This window comes from Mustela nivalis (genome assembly GCF_964662115.1).
Source record: "Mustela nivalis genome assembly, chromosome: 20".
NCBI classification, from domain to species: Eukaryota; Metazoa; Chordata; class Mammalia; order Carnivora; family Mustelidae; genus Mustela; species Mustela nivalis.
The window spans coordinates 34,751,539-34,769,602 of record NC_139039.1 but is presented as its reverse complement, the minus strand read 5'-3'; the positions used below and the strand labels follow the sequence as shown (position 1 = coordinate 34,769,602).

The window sequence follows — 18,064 nt, the reverse complement described above, 5'->3', positions numbered from 1 at the left end:
GTTCAGCTTCTTAATTAAAGCTCTTTAAATGGTTTCGAATGAAATCTAGAATGGAATATCATAGTGATTAGAATCGTCAGGGAAATTCATCAGTGATCCACAAATGAAATAGACGCATTGCACTCTTGGGAGTGGCAGCAATAGATTACATTGTAGCGAAATGGAAATGGGAGGCTTGAGATGATGTGACTGGCAGGGGGAATAAGAAAAGACCTATTTCTATTGCCTTGCAAACAATTTTGATTCCAATGCTTGAATACATTAAGAGAATTTAAATTCAGGAACATAAGAAAAAAATTTGTGATGAGTCAGAAAGATGAATATGAGGGTACGAAAGAATGTAGCATCAGAGGGCACCTGGAAGATGCACTGTCATGACAAATAAAGTGATTATATAAAATCATTATATTTTAGAAAATACGGAATAAGAATCATATGGAAATTAGAGCCAATCAATAACATAATGTTAAGTTTTCAAATTTCGCCCTTAAAACCTAGAAATGGCATTTTATTGTCCAAGCAAACCGTAGAAAAAATGTCCTCTTTCTTTCCAGTCACCAATCATATAATCTAACCATATGAGCTAACAATATTATACTGAATATAAACAGCTTTACCTTCAGCAAATTTTTCAAACTCTGCAGAGTTGAGTGGTATTGTTCAGAGTAAAAACATTTGTATGAATTAGGGAGATCTTTATGGAGAAAATAGAACTGACATAATCTTACCTGTAGTTATGCTATGGACAATGACTCATGGTCACAAATGGCAATGCATTTACTTTTTACACTTCAGGGAAAATGAATTCACATTTTTTTTCTTTTTTAAAGATTTTATTTATTTACTTGAGAGAGAGAGAGAGCATGAGAGGGGAAAGGGTCAGAGGGAGAGGCAGACTTCCCGCTGAGGGGCAGCCCGATGTGGAACTCGATCCCGGGACTCCGGGATCGTGACCTGTGCCGAAGGCAGTCGCTCAAACAACCAAGCCACCCAGGCATCCCATGAATTCGTATTTTATAAGATGGGGGGAAGGACAAAATTTAGAAACACTGGAGAAAGAAGGCAGAATTGGGGAGTAAGTTCTTAAACTCAGCCAATGTCAGAAATAAAGGCATGAGCAAATGTTAGCCTTGAAAAGGATGGGGGAGAGGTTTTTATAAAGAGCTACAGGAGTCACTCTGATGTTAGCTCCCTTTCCCCGGCATATTTTATTCTGGGTTCAGTCTTAATGGCACCAGGGAGTACTCAGCGGCTAAAACCTATGTAGTCTTCTTTTTTTTTCCCCTTCATTTTATGCTCCCACATGCCACATTTAATGTTCTACCTAGAAATCCTTCCTGATTTGTCCCTGCTTCTCCATCCCATTACCATTTGTGTAGATCATTTCTTGCTTAAGAAGAGCATTTCTTTACTCCTTATTTCTTAGGCAGGTTGTAACTACCTTCTAACCAGTATAGGATGATGACTTAAAAGGCTAATATTATCAAATATCAAATGTCCTTTGTGAAATTCTTTAGTGTCCTCCTTGACCTTCCTGTTATCCCAAGGGCAGAGTCTCAACTGTTCAGAGGACAGAACACTGAACAGTTCCCTGATTTGGATAAGCCTACTTCCAATCCTGTGCCTTCACACACACCGCCTCCCGACTTGGAGTTCTCCCACGCTGGTGTGATGGACGTCCACTTGTCTTTCAAAATTAGTCACACTTGGCCCTCCTGGCTTCTCCAGCAGAATTCAGTGATCCTTCCTTTAGGCTCTAATAAAGTCTGCTCCAGCAAAGAAGGATTAGGCCAAAGAAACAGGCTGGCAGAAAAGATGTTTTCCAAGAGTTTGAAGGTTGGGGTGCCTGGGTGGTTCAGTTGGTTAAGTGTCCGCTTTTGGCTCAGATCTCAGGGTCCTGGGACTGAGGCCTGGGTTGGGCTCCCTGCTCGTTGAGGAGTCTGCCTCGCCCTCTCCCTCGGCCCTCCTCTGCCCCCAGCTTGTGCCCTCTCTTTCTCAAATAAATAAAATCTTAAAAAAAAAGAGAGAGAGAGAAAGAGAGAGAGAGAGAGAGTTTGAGTTTTGGTTTCAAGTCCTCAACTCCTAGGAGTATTTACTTTTGACCACTGTACTTAAGGGAAACGGCCCTTAAATCTATCTCCCTCTATCTGCTTATATATCTCTCCCATGAAAATAAAGCCTAAAGGACAAAGATCTCTTCTGGTTTTATAAACTGTATTCTGCAGCCTTTCCTGCTTGGTTACATTTCTTTTCTTCAAATGGATTTAGGTCTTAATCTGGACAATGGGATAAGGCAACAGCTTACTTCGTGAAGCTGTATTAAGGGTCCATCCACACACACGTCACATGTCACATGTCCATCTGCACACATGTCAGACCAGTGGTTAGAAAGGCAAGCATCATGCCTGGCTATGCGCTAACAACTATAGACAGTTTTGGAAAGTATCATGTAATCAATTCCATTAGCATTTCCATGGACTAAAACGTAGTGTCTGCATTTCTCATGCAGGACACAAAGTTAAAACCAATAGACACAAACTCATTTCCAGACTTCTCATCCACAGCTTAATCCTCCTACATGAAACAGTCCCAGAGATTTTCAACATAATTAATATTTGATATTCCATGCTCAGAATCTTTCAGCTATTCTTAACCATAAAAAGGGATTAATTTTAACATGATGTATATTTATATATGCTAAAAATAATATCCAGCAATGTTTTACATTTATTAGGAGAAAGTTTTTCTAAATGATTAGAAAGGGATTTTGAACAAAATAACAGTCAGGTTATTAACATTTGTATCTGAAGAGATACAATATAGTTTTATCTCAGATTTCAAATGGAAAATATCAAAGTGAAACGGACTAGAGATAATTATGCTTTGTAGATAAAAGCAGGAATGCCATTCTCTTTTATTTTATTTTGAAATAGAAATGCCATTTTTTTTTAATGATTCCCTGTTTTACAGAATTTTCCTATTTCCTAGCCAACTTGTCATCAGGTCTGGTTGGATAAGAGGAACAAAGGGAAGTTGGGGAGAAAGATTAGGGTTTTTGTTTGTTTGTTTGTTTTTAAGATTTTATTTGTTTGACAGACAGAGGTCACAAGCAGGCAGAGATCAACTCGGGGTTTGATCTCAGGACCCTGGGATCATGACCCTAGCCGAAGGCAGAGGCTTTAACCCACTGAGCCACCTAGACACCCCAAAATAGGAATGTCATCTTAAAGGGAAATCTGACTAGTGTATAGTTTTACCTGAACTAATAAACTCTGAAACAATTTGTCTTGCCTTCATAAATTATCTTATTCAAGGGCCAAATCACCCTAATTCCCTTCACTAAATAAGGAATTTTAGTCTTAGGAAATTAAATCTTAATTCTTCATTATGTTACAGCAAACTCGCCCTCTCATGTCTAAACTAACAGGCTCTTAAATGGCCTTCCAAATTCTGGTTTCTCTACTTTCCTATGCACTGTGCTTATCTGTCTGAAAACTCTACTTCTATTTTGGTGTATGATTCAACTAAAACACATATTACTTTGCAAGGACCTATGTTATATCCAACAGTCTGGTCATGTTTTGCCTTTTACATCAAGTACCTTTTAGGTAACCCATCACCCATTGTTCCCTTAGCTGTGCAATTAAACCCCAACAAATTCCAAAATACCAGTTAGGTCCACCCTTATTAAGAGACAAGTGTGTTTTCCTCTTGGGGTTTTACTTACACCAATTACTTCCCCTAGAAGGCTCTATATTCAATCTTCCTATTAAAACTACTAGCAGAAGCTTTTGATTTTGACCAAAATCAAAAGCTTTTGCACAGCAAAGGAAACAGTCAACAAAACAAAGAGGCAACACAGGGAATGGGAGAAGATATTTGCAAATGATAGTACAAACAAAAGGTTGATATCCAGGATCTATAAAGAACTCCTCAAACTCAACACACACAAAACAGACAATCATATAAAAAAATGGGCAGAAGATATCAACAGACACTTCTCCAATGAAGACATACAAATGGCTATCAGACACATGAAAAAATGTTCATCATCACTAGCCATCAGGGAGATTCAAATTAAAACCACATTGAGATACCACCTTATACCACTTAGAATAGCCAAAATTAGCAAGACAGGAAACAACATGTGTTGGAGGGGATGTGGAGAAAGGGGAACCCTCTTACACTATTGGTGGGAATGCAAGTTGGTCCAGCCACTTTGGAGAACAGTGTGGGGATTCCTGAAGAAATTAAAAATAGAGCTTCCCTATGACCCTGCAATTGCACTACTGGGTATTTACCCCAAATGTAAATACAGATGTAGTGAAAAGAAGAGCCATCTGTACCCCAATGCTTATAGCAGCAATGGCCACGGTCGCCAAACTGTGGAAAGAACCAAGATGCCCTTCAACGGACGAATGGATAAGGAAGATGTGGTCCATACACACTATGGAGTATTACGCCTCCATCAGAAAGGACGAATACCCAACTTTTGTATCAACATGGATGAGACTGGCAGAGATTATGCTGAGTGAAATAAGTCAAGCAGAGAGAGTCAGTTATCATATGGTTTCACTTATTTGTGGAGCATAACAAATAGCATGGAGGACAAGGGGAGTTAGAGAGGAGAAGGGAGTTGAGGGAAATTGGAAGGGGAGGTGAACCATGAGAGACTATGGACTCTGAAAAACAATCTGAGGGTTCTGAAGGGGCGGGGGTGGGGGTTTGGGGGAACTAGGTGGTGGGCATTGGAGAGAGCACGGATTGCATGGAGCACTGGGTGTGGTGCAAAAACAATGAATACTGTTACGCTGAAAATAAATTAAAAAAAATTAAAAAATAAATATAATGTAAGTAATCACTGACAAGTGATAAAAAGTGGTGTATTTGGTAGACAGTAATAAAAGAATAAAGAATTCATCTGTGTGGCAATGTGGATAAGTCTCAAAATAGTACGCCAAGAGAAAATATACACATATTAAAGGGAAAATACTGTAAGATTTAATTTATTTAGAAAAGATAAACCAAATCTACTATGGAAAATTAACTGAGAGAGAATACAAACATTTATTTTTTTTTTAAAAGATTTTATTTATTTATTTGAGAGAGAGACAGTGAGAGAGAACATGAGCGAGGAGAAGGTCAGAGGGAGAAGCAGACTCCCCATGGAGCTGGGAGCCCGATGTGGGACTCGATCCCAGGACTCCGGGATCATGACCTGAGCCGAAGACAGTCGTCCAACCAACTGAGCCACCCAGGCGCCCCGATAATACAAACATTTAGAAGTGATAGAAATTTATATATCTTGACTGTACTATTAGTTTTAAAGATGTATACATACATTTGTCAAGGCTCAATGGAATGTTACAGTTAAAATAAGTACATTTTGTTGTATATAAGTTGCACTTCAATAAAAGTGACTTTTTTTTTTTTTTTTTTTTTTTAAGTAGGCTCCATTCCCCCACCACAGAGACCTACTTGGGGCTTGATCCCTTGATCCTGAGATGAAGACCTGAGCTGAGATCAAGAGTGAGATGTTTAACTGATTGAGCCATGCTGGTGCCCTAAAAGTAAATTAAATAAGGCAAGACATGGAGTGTGAAAAGATATTTGCAATTATCGTCAAGGACTGTAACCAGAACTTATAAAATCTACTACAGCTGAATAAAAAAAGAAAAACCTAACCTAATTTCTTTGCTAAAGAGCTTATCTAAAGGCTAGTGAACATATGAAATATGAACTTTTTGTACTTAGGGAAAAGGACGTTAAATTCACAACTACTGTACAATCTTGAGAATAATGAACATTAAAAAGAGATGGACCATCTCCCCCGCAAAAAAAGAATGCCATAAAACAAACAAACAAACAAACAAACTACTAGCAACTCACAACTTCTCTGTATCTCTTACTAAGCAGATATTTCAACTACTTCTTTCCATCCTGAGCTTCCCCACCCACTGCTAATTCCAAGCAGAACACTGGGTACCCTTCAGCTGAACAATACTATGTTTGGTTAGAAGCATAGATACGTGCCTGCCTGCATCATAATGGGCGAAGCAAAATCTCCTTGATGTGCTCAAGTTAGCTGGTTAAAATGACAATAGCAACAACAATTACAAGGTCCTTTGGTTTAGAAGAAGGTATAAGGTATTAAAAAGCATAGGTTAGCCCCCATGGAAAGTGCAATCTATTCAAATCACCAAAGTAATTTCTAAGCAGAAAAATTTTAAAAATCTAAGGATAAGAATCTAAAGGGAAAAAAACAATCTAAGGATAAAAGATTTAAAAAAGAATCTAAGGATAAGGATAACAAGGATGAGGATAAGGTGTATGTATCATGCACACAGAGGTACACACATATTTTCATCTTTAGGCACTTTTAATAGTGTCTCAAGAAATAGAGACATAGGAAAAAAGTCTTAAAAAGAAATTTTTGTGTAAAAATGTTACAATATTGTAAGAGCATTTAAAAATTTTCAAATTCAAAGTTCTCTCTTATACTGTAACAACATAAAGATTCAGAAAAATACAATTTGTTCTAGTTATGGGGGAAAACGAACAATGATACTACAGAAAACAATGTGGCTTTCTGGTGGGCAGTGTGATAAATGCACTGAAACTATTTTAAATATAAAAAGTAAATATGGCATTCTCAGCTAAGATAAATTCTTATTTTCTTCCCTCTAATTATATGAATGCCACATAATCAAAATTTGGGGTTTCATATGCAGTCAAGAAGACTAGACATACAATTTCTGTTATAGCTTTCAAGAAACAAAAGAGAATTTTCAGTTTGAAAATGAAATTTTGGACCCATATAACCAATAGTTAACATTTTCAATTAGCGAGGTTCAGGGGGCTGAAAAGGTTTATTTATTTTTTTCCCTTAAGTTCAATGTAGTAAGAAAGAAACTAATTCACAATTGTATATATCGGTGTTTTCCAATCAAATGTTAGTGGTATTTACTTCTCTGCAAACCCAATAAACAATTTCTTGAAGTTACCATTAACACAGAACCTACGGTATTGTAGATAATTATGGAATACTCCTGAATGAGTCACAGACTAGTAATCCATCTACCTAGATCAAAGGAATGAATTTTTCTTTCCATTCATTACCATTTTACTTGATGGGTTCTTTGTTATCAGTCACTAATGTGAACTCAGAAGATTTGGAAAAATCTAGTCATAATCCTTGACTTCACTGGGTTTTCAGGCTATCATGAGAGAAAACTAAAGACAGGAAGGTGTCAATTTAAAAAAAAAATTTTTTTTAACTTGTTATTTAAATTCCAGGTAGTTAACAGACAATATAATATTAGTTTCCGGGATATAACATAGTGATTCAACGCTTCCATACATCATCCAGTGCTCATCGCAACAAATGCACCCCTTCATTCCTATTGTCTGTTCAATCTATTCCCCTACTTACCTCCCTCCCGGTCACCATCAGTGTTTTGCTATAGTTAGGATCTGTTTTTTGGTTTGTCTCCCTCTCTCTTTTCCCCCGCTCTGTGCATTTGTTTTGTTTCAACCACCCATGTATCCACTGACTGATGAACAGATAAAGAAGATAAGGTCTATACATACACAACAGAATATTACTCAGCCATAACAAAGAAATGAAATCTTGCCCTTTGCAACCAAGTGGATGGAGCTAGAGACCACAATGCTAAGTGAAATAAGTCAGTCAGACAAAGACAAATAGCATATGATTTTGCTCATATGTGGAATTTAAGAAACAAAACAAACAAGGAAGGTGTCCATTTTAAGGTGAGTTAAGGAAAGCTTTCCTGGAAGAGGTAGGCTCTTGGTGTTCTGTAGATGAGGGAAGGTTAAGAAGAGAAAAGCTTCAGGATTGAGCGCGTTACCACAGGTGCTGAGGTCTGGTGCCCTGGTGATTTCAAGTTATTCAGCTGACGGGGGTCCAGGATGTTTTGGAAGATATGGGAGATAGAGATGGGTTAAGGGGCAGTAAGAGTTAAAGAAAGAACAGAGCGTAGGGTTTATGCAGCAAGTTCATGAGGAGCCACTGAAGGGTGGTCCGCAGGAGCACTGCAGGGAGGATTTGTGATGGAGATGGAAGAAGGCTGAACATTTAGAAGATTAATGGCATAGTCCAGGTAAGAGGTGACAAGATTTCAGTTATGGCCACCGCACAGGGATGGGAAACATACAGCAATCTCGAAAGGTATTAAGAAGGTAAACTCCACAAAGCATTGTAACTGGTTTCATATTCTATATGAGGACAAGAAGTGCAAATAAATGACAATTCTTTGCTTAAGAGAATAGGATATGTTGAAACCATTCACTGTCTTTGACAGGATAGCATGCAGAACCAAAAGGAGGGAAAAATAAATTTGAATTGTCCCTGGGATACCAAAGCATCAGATACATAATAGGCAAAGAATATGTAATCTAGAAAAAAACCCTCAGAGCTAGATTTATGAATTTATGGAACATCTGTAGAGTGTGGCAGAAATACCCTATATAATAATGTACTTATTGACATCATTGTGGAAATGATATGGATATATGCCCTGGGTGATAAGTACTAAAAGAAAAAGTAAAATAAATTGCTCCTATGATACTGGCCTCCTAAAGGAAATTGAGATTATACCATAGAGAACAACACTGAGAATAAACAGAATATTATTTATTTGGTGAAGAAACAACAGCAAAATAATAAAGGCAAATGTGGGAAAATCAATAGGTTTGGGGAAGTATAATGGAGCCTTACTCTGGGGTGTGTGTGAGTCAGCCTCCAAGATGGCTCCCAGGGACGTTTCTGGCGTTCGTGCCCTTACATAGCTTTCCCCCCACACTCTGTCAGGTCTTAGCTGTGTTACTCGAAGGGCATGACAGCATGTCACTTGGGCGGCTGGTTTATATAGGACACTGCAGCTCTAGGTACTGCGAGAGGAGCCATCTGCCGAGCCATGAGGGCACACACGCAGTCCAGGAGAAAGAGGCACTCAGGGAGGAACAGAGGCTTCCCGCCAACAGCCAACACCAACTTGGCAGCAGCACCAGCCTGTGTGAATCACCTCAGAAGTGAGTCCTCTAGTCCTGTCATTCCTGCGTGTGACCACAGACCCCACTGACATACAACTTCGGTCTCACCAAAGAACCTGATTCAGAAGAGTCTGGTCAACCCGCGCCCGCACGCTTGGCCCACAGGAACTACAGGATTTGAAAACAATGTTTATTGTTGTTTTATGCACTAAAATTTGTTATTCAGGGATAAATAACATAGGACGCACCATGCAAATCAATTACACAAGCAGGCAATGCGCCATGTTCTTCGGGTGCTTGTAGTAAGGGGCAGGTCCAAAATGAATGTTCATGATGCCAGATTCCCACCATCTAGGCTTTCTCTTAGCAAGGAAGCAAAATGTCTACCTGTACACAACTAGAGACTGGGTAAATTGGCTTATATACCTTAACTTTAAAATTCATGAGAAACAGATGAAATGAGAAAAATTATCTGAGAGAACAATGCAGGCTCATAGGAAAACAGTGCTACGGAAACAAAGAGAGAATAACCCTGTATCCAAAAGGGAAGCGAGGTAAGACTCGGTTGACTGAACAGAGAACCATTCATAAAACCAAAATAAATACGAAAATCTGCAGATTATAGATGCTTGAACAGATTAGCAAGGAACAGAATAAAAAGTAGATTAAAAGCCTGATACTATAATAAAATAAACAAAATAAAATATAATTTCTATTATGTAATTGCAAACACATTATCCTAATCTTCCATTTTAAACCACAGCCAAAGAACGGGAAAATTCACAGGAGCGGTGTTCATGGGAGGAAGGCCTCAGCCTGGTGGTGGCCCCCTACCACCCAGCCAGTGGAGTGACTGAGGCGGCACATCTCACCATCTCACCGTCCACACCCCTGTTTTCCTCACTGTTAGGCCAGGAGAATTCTAAGAACTACTGTGTGGTTTACATAATATGGATTATTTATTTTAAAGGACGCAGCCCAGGCCTGAGACATAAAACCAAAATGCACAGCAAATAATATTTTCTCTTGCTTACCACATTTCTTGCTTAAAAACTGGAAAAAAACTAAGAAATGGCATAAGAAAAGAGAGGCATTTTGCTTTCTCATCAGTGACATCTTTATGAAAATGGATAACAACTTTGGAGTAGCAAGTAACTTGAGGAAAGTCTCAAAATGTGGCTGGAAATCAATCAAATCTGCGAGCTTCACCGGTTTAGGTCCGTGCACGTGACTACACGTGTGAAGTCTCTTTCTAGCACAATTCTTTTCTGCAGAATTGTGAAGTGTTATTTAGGAGATGCCCACAGTGGACATCAGCTGAGGGAGAAAACAGCAAATTAAATCTAAAAATGACCATTTTGGGGGCGCCTGGGTGGCTCATTGGGTTAAGCGTCTGCCTTCGGCTCTGACTCATGATCCCAGCGTCTTGGGATCGAGCCCCTCACAGGACTCCCTGCTCAGCGGGGAGCCTGCTTCTCCCCCCTCCCTCTGCCTGCTGCTCTGCCTACCTGTGATCTCTCTCTCTCTCTCTCTCTCTGCCAAATAAAATCTTTTAAATAAATAAATAATACAAAATTAAAAATGACTGTTTTTGCAGGTGCTAATAAGAACACTGGAAAAACTTACAAAAACAAGGAGTATCATTTGGTGACTGCTCCTGAGGTTCTAACAGTATGAAAGTGCTGGTCCATATATACAAATACAAGATAATGATCACATCCCCCTGTCCTCCATGGGGCTGAGCAGGAAATGCAAAATCTCCACACACAAGCCATGCCATTCACCTCCTGTGTCCAGGAGGGAACCTGCTTTCCATACAGCCCCGTTAAACTGCCACGACATCAGTTTTATTTCCAAATCCATGTCAATTTTCACAGACAGTCCATCTCTTTCATTTAGAAGCAAATCTAAATCTCCTCCTCTTTCTCAAAAATGACTTCCAAAACTATCTCCTTGGCAGTCTCTGGGTAGAAACTGCTATCTAGCATTTGAACTGAAAATTTATAGACATATATAAATCTATTACTTATTAATGTTGGTTGTCCAGAAATGAATCCTGGGGCTTCAGGAGGGCAAAATGGGGCTGTTAATTTTTGTCTTATATCATCCCATAGCATTTGATGTTTCACCAGGATTGTACATCACTTTGTAATAAAACATTTATTATTACTAAAGTATGAGGAATTTTATTTTAATGAGGGAAGTTATCAGTTTTCAGAAGGGATTTTATTCTTTTGAATATTACTGAAATGAATATAAGAATGCTGTTTTTCACCCAAATCTAAACCACTTTCTCCTCAAACCAGATTGACCCATGTATATATTTTTTAACTTTTGACAGTTCCCAAGTAATTCTCAATGACACATTAGTGATACTTGAAAAACAGAGACCTATATAAGTAGACATCTGAGTAAAGATGCACAAACAAGGAATACAACACACCTTAGGGGACTGTTTTACTCTCCTATCTCTTCACGTTATAGAGCTGTAGGGTATTTTACAAAAATATATTCCAAAGACTCTGAAATGGATGAAATATATTAAATGCTTCAAGACTGAATTCAAAATTCAAATACAGATTATAAATTCGAGGAAAATTACAAGAAAATAAATATTTGACAATTCATATGAGTTGACAATTTAGGGAGTATTTCTAAAACTATAGCTCCAGTACTAGTGAATTATTCAGCCATTAACCAAATGTACAGAGAGAGAGAGAGAATGATAAATATAACAACAGAGATATACATCAAGATCTTTCTGTGGAGGATTAAAAATAAAATACAGAAAAACAGCACTGTTGGATTGGGGAATGCCCATTTGGGAGTGTGAAATGTAAACTGTAGTAATGGGAGATAGAAAGACAACAATTTCATAGAGCCACCCTATGACCTGGCAATCACACTACTGGGTATTTACCCTAAAGATCCAAATGTAGGGATCTGAAGAGGTAGGTGCACCCAAATGTGTATAGCAGCAACGTCCACAATAGCCAAACTATGGAAAGAACCTAGATGTCCATCAACAGATGAATGGATAAAGAAGAAGTATTCATATATATATGAATACTATGCAGCCATCAAAAATGAACTCTTACCCTTTGTAATGATGTGGACGGAACTAGAGGGTATTATACTAAGTGAAATAAGTCAATCAGAGAAAGAGAATTAACATATGATCTCTCTGATATGAGGAATTTGAGAGGCAGGAATGGGGTTTCTGAGGGGAATGGAGGGAAAAATGAAACAAGATGGGATTGGGAGGGAGACAAACCATAAGACACTCTTAATCTCAGGAAAGAAACTGAGGGTTGCTGGGGCGGGGGGTGGGGAATGGGGTGGTTGGGTGATGACACTGGGGAGGGTGTGTGCTATGGTGAGCGCTGTGAATTGTGTAAGACTGATGAATCGCAGACTGTACCCCTGGGGCAAATAATACATTACATGTTTTAAAAAAAGACAACTATTTCAGAGTGTTCAGGACATAAGAATAAGAACTAACAGTTATCAAAAGCTTATTTTATACCAGGTCCTGTATTAAGGCCTTTTTATTTACTTATTTATTTTCATCCTCATAAAAGCTCTGAGGAAGGTGCTATTACCACCCTGAAATTGCTGACACAGAACTTCATGCAGGGAAGTAAAGACAGGATCTTAAGGTCAACAGCTATGTCCTCTGCAGAACTAGAAACTCAGGTAGTCTCACTTTAGAGTCCATCACTTTAAACACGCTGCCACACATTACGAGCTCCGCACACTCGTGCTGGATGAAGGAAATGATGATCACTGTTACGATAACTTAACACCGCACTTCTCTTAAAATATAACAAGATCCTGCTACCAGTATTTCAGCTAGACACTAATCCACAAAAGCTACATGCTTTTATTCAATATTTTTGTATCTATTTTGCTATAATGAAATAATGGTAATAAATTTCCAAACTTGGGGAAAAAGACTGGAAATTTATAATTTAACCATTAATAACATATTGATTCAAGAAATTAAAAGTGAATACAACTCACCCAAATGATACATCTCTCCCTCCCCACAGAAAATTAAACACAAGAATTATGAAATCTAAATTAATTTAACATTCGTAGTCTATTACCATGGTGAGTAACATCAATAATTTCTTACTTGTCAAATAACAAGCTTTAAGTAAAAGGTTGCAGGCCGCTCAAGTAAAGTGTCCTCTCAGTGTGCTTTGAGGTCCCTCATGTACCCTAGTCCACTGACAGCTAGTATGCATTTTATTAGAGCCAAGTTCTTAATTGAGTGCATAGATGCCATTTAATACTATGAACACCACAAAAGAAGTACAGCCCTGAGCATCTGTGGTTGGTATTAATAACATACGTTGTATCGTCCACCTCCCATTAGCTGGCCATATCTATGTTCACGCATTCATTTACCGTTCATTTGCTCACTCGAGAACATTTGCACTACCACCAACATTCACATTAGATCAAGTACTAAAGTCATGGCAATAGGTCTACTGTGTTTATACCCATGTTCCACTCTTTCATTGATTATTTCTATATGTATTAGGCAATATATTTAAACCTGGAAATCAACACAGGAGTCGGTCAGATGATAACGTAATGAAGAACTGAAATGTCCAGATCTAAGTATACATTCCTGGGCAGACGAAATGCTGCTCGTGCACATTTCTAAGGAGCCACTAGATCACAAAATGAAAAACTGCCAGGAAGAAATTCCCACTGGGGGAAACAAAACGAGAAACGTGAAATCCTGCAGTTGGGCCAGAAATAAATATGACTGTCTCAAGGTCCAGTGCAGATGACTGTTTTTTCCTTTCCCCACTACCTCCAGGGTGAGACCTTAATTCAAATACTAAGCCCTCAAGAAATTAAAAAAAAAAAAAAAGACACTGGATTACCACTTTAAAGGAGAGCTGCGCATCTCTGGAGACAGAAAGTAGATTGATGAGTGATCGCCTAGGACTAGGAGAAAGAAAGGGAAGCGGGGAGTGACTGCTGGCAGGGAGGAGGTTCCTTTCTGTGGTGACTGAAAGATTCTAAAATTAAGTTGTAGTGATGGTTTCAAACCGCCTGTCTACTAAAAGCCACTGAATTGTGAACTTTAAGTTGGTGAATGTTACGACCTGTGAATTGTATCTCAATAAATTCATTAAAAAAAGTTGCTGCCAGAATTGTTTCATAAGTAATCCAATGCCTTTCAATGTATTTTGCAATACTCCTGGAAGGTATTTTAAAGTGATTTCTACTTCCAAAAAATGTATTTTTCTTAAAAAGTAATTTAACTTAAGTAATGTAAATTTACTTGAATTAAGTAAAGTAAATTAAAAAGTAATCTTTCCTTCTGGATGAACGTCAAAATTGACTCATATGAATACAGTTCCTTCCCTTGACTGCCACCAAGTACTATTTTTCTTTTAAAGATAAGCTATTTTTAGTAATCACATTATTTCAATTAATAATACCAAGATTTTGAGCTCTGAAAAACAGTATGACTTACTTAATGATCGATGAAAAGTAATTTTACTTTCCACTTAATGGTATGTCAAATTCTTAACATTTCCATTGTGGCCTCATTAAATGTACTTTATCTAGGGAATAAACTGCAATGATGTAAAGTAACCCCAGACTAGTTATAAATTCTTTACTTAACAAGGTGAAACAAAATATTCTACATGTCTCAATGATAAACTTTAAGTAATAATGTTGGTTTTTTTTTAATGGAAATAGATCTTTTATTTTCAGAAAACAGGCAGCTTTTTTTTTTCTGTACAGTCTTCCATATATCCAAAGAAAATAATTTCCTTTGAATTTTTCTTCTCCAATAGAAAGTTTTCAATTTTAAATATCCTAAACTGCTGTTGATAATAATAGAACATAATATCCGTGGGAAGTTCTGCCATTAGTGTTGTTAGACTTACCCTCTAACAAACACTGAGCATGCTTCCTTATGCAACATGATTTAGGAAATGCTATTTAGTCAATAAATATTTTATTTAATCCCTTTGTTATTGTGGTAAAATACACAAGTATAAAATTCAGCATTTTAAATATTTTAAAGGACATACTTCTATGTATTTAGTACATTCACAATGTTGTGCGACCATCACCACTGTCTAGTCCCAGGACATTTCATCACTCCTGAAGAACACTGCATATCCATTGACCAGTTGATCCTTATTTCCCTTTCTGCCCCCAGTATTTGGCAATGACTCATCTGCTTTCTGTCTCTATGGATTTGCCCATTCTGGAAATTTCATAGAAATGTGTCCTTTTGTGTCTGGCTTCATTCACTTAGTGTATTTTTTTCAAGATTCATCCACAATGTATCATGTGTCTGTACTTTTTCTGGCTGCGTATTGTTCCACTGTTCCACTCATCAGTCTTTGGATACGTGGATGTTACTTTAACGGTTCATTTTGCTTGCTTTTATAGAAAATATAGATGCCACATGATATGTTTCTTTTGCAAATGTAAATCAAGAAAACAAGAATATAAGATTTGAGGGAAAATTTTTTTTCTCTTTACACAGGAAACAATTTTTTTCCCATTAAAGAGCTCATCATTTATATACCAAAGATAAAATGCGTATCATCAATGAAGCACGAAACTTGCCGAATTTCAAGACTCTGACAAAACACCATGATTGATAGCCACGAACCTACTTGAAATACCAAGCAGGATATCATATATATGTCTCAAGCGTTTGTCTGAATTAAATATCTCCATCTTCATTTGAAATTCTTCTTTGGTTTCTCCATTTCCCCATTTCTATAAAATGGCAACTCTATTCATCTGTGATTCATGCCCAAAGCCTGGCAACCATTTGTTAGCACATTCTCTCTGGTTACCATGTAAAATCCATCTTCTAATACTCTGCATTCAATGTGCAAAATGGCTTGAATTCTTCCAGTTTCTAAAATTTCCACTGCCATCACCCTAGAAGAAGTAGCTATCACCTTTTATCTGGACCGTTCCCTCTTGTCTTGACCATCTCAATTTTACTGTTCTCTCTAAAGACTAGAGGAAATTTCTTAAGAGTTTAATTATGTGTCTCCTTTGCCTTAAACCATCTGAAGTCATTCTGTTCCCTCTAAAATAAAATCCCAGCCCCAGTACAGCCCACCCTTGGATTGCCTGCCCCTGACCTGCTCCACAGTATGCCCCACAGCGTTAGCCTCCTTCCTCATTACACCCTGTCAACACCAGCCTTTTGCCAGCATCCTTCCTTGAACCACACTGTTATAGAACCTCCTCCATCACTGTTTTAATTTCCCCACTATCAGCTAATAAGTCTTCATCTGAACAAGTTCTGAAACCGTCTTTCAGGCTTCTACTCCTATGTCATGTTCTCCAAACCAGTCTCTAATCCCCCCCCCCCCCATCAAAATTAGAGTGTCCTGATACTTTTCTTTTGAAATACACTCAATTAATATTGTTCTTAGCACTTAACTGGTTTATTATTATGTATTTATTGGGCTTTTTTTTTGTTTAATCTTTCATTCCCACAGTAGACAGTAAATTCTTGGGGGTTTTTTATAGTAAGAAACAGACATTCCTCTTTTAAGCAAGACAGTCATATATCCATTACGTAAATATTATATTTTGGTCTCTCAAATAGTTCATTTAATTAAGATATTTCAAAAATGTTAGAAGTTAGGGATAGTGTTTTTGTTAACTTTATTTTACCTCTTGAATTTTATAGATGAGGAAAATAAAAGAGTTGCTAAGGTATCAGATTTTGAAGAGCAGCCGATCAAATTTTGGTAGGAAAACCACACTTGGTAAAATAAACCTCTGTCTGGAGGAAAAAAAACAAACAAACCCAACCTTGAAGGATGTTGGTCCAAACTACATGAGCGATTTTTAATTAAAGCAATTTCAATTTACACTAATCAGCTGAGTTTTGTTTACTAGCTTCATTTTGCTTCCCCCCCCCCAACTCAGTTGTTCTTGATTGTCTTTAAAATATCAATTTATAAGTGAAATGGACTTAAATTCATCTAATATACCTATCGTTGATAGAGTTCTAACCATGCATCACGTTTTCCAGGGGTGTGTTGGAGTATCAGTGTGTCCACTCACTCTTTACTCCTGCGTTTGCTGCCGTAATCATGACCTTTCAGTGGTTAATGAACCAACTGGTTGGCTTTCCACCATTGCCTTTCTGGGCACGAAGAGAATACGCAATGAGAGGTAAAGATGACAACTCTCTTCTTTCTTTCTTTTTATAATTAAGGAGTCTGACACAGTTTCTTGAAATAAAATCTATCAGAACTGTTTAAACATTCAGCAGGCACGTGAGTTCTCCTGAAGACACATACCATTCTTTTAAAAGAAACTAGAGAATTTATAGAGAAGATCAAAAGCTACAGATGGAATAGCTTTTTGAAAGCCAAGATTAAAAATCTGCCCCCTTTCTGGCAGAATAGAGCTACATATGTTGTGGTGAGGTGACACTCCTGTGGGGAACAGGAAGATGACTTCTCTATACATGAAAGCTGCTTGCAGCCTGGCCAAGGAAAATGTGTTTGCACTACGTACAGTAGACCTCTGCCAAAACCAGAAACCCCTGACTGGGCTGCTTCACCATCAAAACCTCCAAAGATCCTTCACGAATTCACTCAGTAGCCTTACAACCAGAAAACAAACATATTTAGAAAATAACGTGTTCTCAGAGGGAACCGTTTTCACATTTTATTTCTCTTTTTGTAGCAGATATTTTATGAAATCAACTATATTTCTATGGGTCGCTGTCACATCAAATATGTGACTGTTGTGAGGCTTCCGTTTGTGAAGAATAACACATCTGAGGGGTTTTGCCATTTCCTCTCTGTTTTGTTCATTACATGGGCTAGCCAGAAATTTGGGGTTTAGTGCAGTACACTCATCAGACACAGGCTTGGCACCCATGAATTTAGACTTGTAATACTGGTACAGAGTGGATGGTTCACTCTAGAACATTCAAAGGCCTCCAGGTCCCTACCACCAGAGGAAAATAGAAACCCTTTGTGCAGGAGATGCCCACAAAGCCATATATGCCAGAAAC

General features: G+C 37.9%; 1 protein-coding gene across 4 annotated transcripts in view; it reads right to left on the bottom strand.

Moving 5' to 3' along the window:
- GPM6A (glycoprotein M6A) overlaps positions 1-18,064 on the bottom strand; it is a 342,679-nt gene that overhangs the window by 91,929 nt on the left and 232,686 nt on the right. The window lies entirely within an intron of this gene.